This window comes from Benincasa hispida, chromosome 1 (assembly GCF_009727055.1).
Source record: "Benincasa hispida cultivar B227 chromosome 1, ASM972705v1, whole genome shotgun sequence".
NCBI classification, from domain to species: Eukaryota; Viridiplantae; Streptophyta; class Magnoliopsida; order Cucurbitales; family Cucurbitaceae; genus Benincasa; species Benincasa hispida.
Window position 1 is genome coordinate 85,853,802 of NC_052349.1, and position 5,528 is coordinate 85,859,329.

At 40.5% G+C, this 5,528-nt stretch overlaps 1 non-coding gene across 1 annotated transcript; it reads left to right on the forward strand.

Annotated features, from left to right (window-relative positions):
• Positions 1 to 228: 228 nt before the first annotated feature.
• LOC120070367 lies at positions 229 to 335 on the forward strand. Its single transcript, XR_005479863.1, has one exon. It is a non-coding gene; the product is annotated as a small nucleolar RNA R71 (small nucleolar RNA).
• Positions 336 to 5,528: the final 5,193 nt, after the last annotated feature.

Below are 5,528 nucleotides of genomic sequence, written 5' to 3' on the forward strand. Positions count from 1 at the left end.
TGGGTTTGTAGGGATGCGATGGCCCCATTATTTGTGTCATTATCTTTAATTCTCAGTCGTTGATCGCTTTCTCTCCAATCCTCATGATTTTTTGAGATGCAATCAAGTATATTTTTTGCCTCGTCATATGTCTTGTCGAGCAAACCACCAGCTGCTGCCCCATTGGCAGCCGTCTGCGATGCGGGATTCAAACCATGGTAGAAAATTTCCATCTGTAGACAACCTGGTAAGCCGTTATGCGGGCAATATCTTACCAGCCTCTTAAACCTCGCCCAGGCATCACTGGGCGATTCGTCAATATCCTGTTCAAAATTAGTGATCACCTTCCTCCTTATTGCGTTCACCGTCGGGGGGAAGTACTTCTTCATGAACTTCTCAACTACTTATTCCCATGATGTAATCTCCCCTGGTTCAAGAGAATAAGCACATTTTCGGGCTTGGTCACACAACGAAAATGGGAACAATGTTAATCGAACCTCCTCAGTAGAGATGTTTAGGAACACAAACGTATTACAGAATTTAATGAAACTCTAGAGGTGGGCGTGTGGATCCTTGCCATGCCTACTGCCAAACTGTCCGGCAGTTTGAATCATCTATAACATCACCGGTTCCATTTCGAACCTCGATCCGTCAAGAGCTGGCCTTATGATTCATGTTGAGAAATCATAAAGGTTGGGTGACGCATAGTCCCGGATGAGCCTATTGCGGTCGTTCGCCAATAGAATGGGGTTTGCCATGATATTTTTTTGCATTTGGTGCTCTATCTTCTGGTTGCTCTGCCATGTTTGGATCTTTTTCTCATTGTTGTTGTTGTCGGCTGTTTCTTCTTCTTCTTCTTCGGAAAGTTCTTTCAATCTCTGGGTCGTAAATGGGCTCAAGATTTTGTTCTTCGCTCATACGACGCCCGCTTCTTCCCTTACCTAAGAAGAAGCAGTGCACAAAGACGAAGAGTCTGCAAAGAAAATCAAAAAGTTACTGTTAGTACAATGTATTGTCGTAGTCCCCGGCAACGGCGCTAAAAACTTGATGCGTGGTTAATGCAATGAAATAATGGTGCAGAATGCGATGGTGGAATATGCATTGTACATGCAAGTTTTCTTAGCAAGATCCAAGTATAAACCCTACTAAGTTTCCTGGTAAGCCCAGGATCGAACACCGGAACTATGGAACATATGCGATGGTAATTTTCGATTACTTTGCGATAACAAATAAATCAATGTGTTGGTTGGTATGTTGTTTAAGGTATAGAGTTTATGCGGCAGAATTGAGAAAAGAGTTAATAATGTGACGCGGAATTGAGAAAAGAGTTAATAATGTGAAAGATACAATGAGTATACGGGGGAACGAGTTGAGAAGGTCTTTAGCTAGCGCTTCCTGAGATTGCGTTCAAGCTATGTGATCATGCTACACACATGCGACAGCAATTCATTTTCCAATGCAAATGCGATAGCTTCTAGTTTTAGGACGCATGCGATGTATGTGATGATGTCTATAGGACTTATTCCTAAGTCTCTATTTCTTGCCTATGCGATGATGAATGATGCACACAGGTACAAGGCGACCGCATACTATCATATCCTATCTCTAGGGTGCATGCAATGCGTTAATAGCAAATAGAACCTATTCTTAAGCTTCTATCTCTTGATTATGTGGTTCTAATCTAACTCTTCTGAGCCTAAATTCTAATCTGACTTTTCCAAGCCTAGATTTTATCCTTAGACTACCCTCCCGAGTATCTCTAAAAGACGAATGACGCATACATAATACAAGATGATCGCATAAAGTGAAGATCCCAGGTTATGCTAGCTAAGTGCTTCTCAACCCATTCGACAATTTTAGCTACTCATGCGTAATGTAAAGAGGGTGGACAGATATAGAGATGCAATTTCCTTTTCATAAATAAGTTCAGAATATAAAATGACAATGGAAAATAAGGATAGAGAGCCTAGTAGCAATGTCTTGCTTCCCAAGGCTTTTACACTGAGTTCTCTCTCCTCTGTCCAAAAAATTTTCTTGCTTCCGCAAGAGTCAGCCCTTTCTCTGTTTTTGACACTTCCCGACACTCTTCTGAGTTAACCAGGATGATCTATTAGTGTATTCTCCCGTCACTCGCCTCCGCCTTCTAAGTATGTAAAATCTAAGTATTTAGTGAAGACGAACTCTAAAATCTGAATAGTGGAACCGAACTCTCCAAACTTCTTTAACGAAGGTGGCCTTCGGTATATAAAGCTTCAGGGTAAAGAGCTTTTTCTCTCGAATGATTGCACTGATGGGATGTCATTAATTCTCTGTTTATGCGCCGAATAATTGTCACCCAAAAGTTGAGTGTACTTGCTACAGTGTGTCGTTAACTGCTTGTCAACTTAATTCGAAATCAACTGTCATCAGCTTTCTGTCCCATCGTGATTTATTAAGCTTTCACCTCAATGCGTCGGCTCTATACGGCCACCTTCTTGAGAAGATTTTCGCGAATGCATATGATCGCATAGTCTTACGTTCACAATCTCTTAATGTGCTTGGACACTAAATTCTTTGGATCGCAATTCCGTCTTGCTCTAATGCATTTTCTACACAAAATACATAAGTTAGTTGTTTTTAATGTGATGGACGCATGCAATCGCAATATTATAAAGTTAATGCTTTTGGATGCAATTTTATATATTTTTACCATCTCAATCGTTCATTGCTTTATATCTTTGCGCTATAATAACGTGCATTTCTGCCCGTTATCAGGTAGAAGATGGCGACGTTGAGGATCCGTTGTCTTATCAGAAGGCAATGAAGGATGTTGACCGAGATGAATGGATCAAGGCCATGGATCGAGATGGAGTCGATGTACTATAACTCAATATGGGATCTTGTAGATCAGCCTGAAGGGGTAAGATCTATAGGTTGTAAATGGATCTACAAGCACAAACGGGGTGCTGATGGAAAGGTGCAAACCTTCAAGGCTCGACTTATGGCAAAGGGTTATACCCAAATAGAGGAAGTTGATTACGAGGAGACTTTCTCATCTGTTGCCATGTTAAAGTCGATTTGCATCCTCCTGTCCATTGCAACTTATTATAATTATGAGATCTGGAAAATGGACGTGAAAACGGCCTTTCTAAATGGCAATCTTGAGGAGACCATTTACATGGTGCGACCCGAGAGATTCATTGCCCAAGGTCAAGAGCAAAAAGTTTGCAAGCTGAATCGGTCCATTTATGGGCTGAAACAGGCATCTAGATCTTGGAACATATGGTTTTATACTGCGATCAAATCGTATGGCTTTGACCAAAACGTTGATGAACCTTGTGTCTACATGAAGATCGTCAACACTTCAGTAGTTTTCTTTGTGTTAGATGTAGATGATATCCTACTCATTAGGAATGATGTAGGTCTACTGACTGTAGTTCAGAACTGGCTAGCAACCTAATTCCAAATGAAAGATTTGGGAGAGGCTCAGTTTGTTCTAGGTATACAGATCTTTTAGGATCATAAGAACAAAGTCCTAGCACTGTCTTAGGCATCGTATATTGACAAGATGTTGCTCAAGTACTCGATGCAGGTCTCCAAGAGAACGAGGGACTACATGCTCATGTATGGATCTAAGGATTTGATCCTTACTAGATACACAGATTCTGACTTTCAGACTGATAGAGACTCTCGTAAGTCCACTTTAGAGTCAGTCTTTACTTTTAACGGAGGAGCTATAGTATGGCGAAGTACTAAGCAGGGGTGCATCGCCGACTCCACTATGAAGGCGGAGTACGTAGCGACTTGTGAAGCTGCTAAGGAGGCCGTTTGACTCAAGAAGTTCTTGATAGAACTGAAAGTTGTTCCAGGTATGTCTAGGCCAATCACCCTTTATTGTGACAATAGTGGGGCTGTGGCAAACTCCAATGAGCCTAGGAGTCACAGGCGCAGTAAACACATAGAGCGAAAGTATCACCTGATCCGTAAGATAGTGCATTGAGGAGACGTGATCATCACGAAGATCGCTTCAGAGCACAATGTTGCTGACCCATTTACGAAGGCTCTCACAGCTACAGTTTTGTACGGATGGTAAGAAGAGTTCAGCTGTCGGTCTTTAGTGGAATGCCTGGCAGTTAACAGATGGTGGATCTCGTGGCTAAAGAGTTTAATCAGCTATTCACGTACCGTTGAAGCTTCGAGCCATAGGTCAATAAGGTCCCCTTGGTAGCTTGGATAAAGTAAAGAATCAATTTTTGGGTTAGTTTCAAATGTTCAAATTGACAAGAGGGAGTTCGATTACATATGATATAATTGAACTGGTTAATTATATATGATATGATTGACTAAATGTATAAGATAGATTATTTTGAAGGAAATTTGATATAAATATTATTTATATCAAGTAGAGGAGAAATTTGATATAAATATGATTTATATATGTGAGCGGGGATATTCTATGCAAAGGAGTTTGTATAAGACTGGACACGAACTGTTTAGTCTCATTATATAACACAGTTCATAATAGAGACTTACATTTCACCAGGATGACCACAGGTAACATGATTTGAATCCTGAGTGAGTTATGAACTCCTACCTATGAGGGTGATCCTTTGATTTGTATGAAAGAGAGTGGTCAGATTGCCGACTCAACAAGCCTACCATTTTGGGGATTCGTCTAATTGGGGAGTTAGGAACACAGCTATACAAGAAGGAATTCACTCCCTCCCGGAGGTCAGGATAAGTAGATAAATTATTTCCTTAAAGGCTGATTCCAGGGCTTGAACAATATGGCGTTACACCTTCTCTTGGTCTGAGAGGGGTTTAGTCATAGTTGGACTATGATCTATTGTTCTTTAGAGGAATCAATGGTACTTAAGGATTAGATGTAACTATAGGGGCAAAAGGGTAATTTTGGCCTAGCTGTACTTACGATCAATTTGTGAAGGGTCATCGTACTGTTGATTGGTTATATCTAATTGACATAGAAATATATTTGTAGTGTGAAGAGTGCAACTGTCAGTCTTTAGTGGAATGTGATGTGTGTGATTATGATGCGATATGGTGTGAGTTTGCGGTGATGTGTGTTTTGCGGTGATCATACAAGTTTTTCTAACAAGACCCAAGTATAACCATTATTAGGTTTCCTGGTAAGTCCAGGGTCGTACACAGGGACTACTAAGTAAATATGCAACAGTCACTTTGATTCTCTTGCGATAGCAAAACCCAATGAAGTGGATGATGTTTTGATTAAGAATTTTCCTATGCGACGGAGTTGAACGTAGAGTTGATAAAATCGAGAGTTACAATGAGTATACGATGAAGGGGTTGAGAAAGGGTTTAGCTAGCATTTCCTAAGATTGTGCACAAGTTATGTGATCATGCTACACACAAATAACATGTCATCTCTCAATGCAGAATGCCATCATTCATATTTTTAGGAGGCATGCGATGTATACGAAAAAGTCAATAGGACTTATGTCTAAGCCTCTATTCTTGTCAATACGAGGATGAATGATGCACACATAAAACAAGATGACCACATACAATCATATCCTATTTCTAAGGTGCAT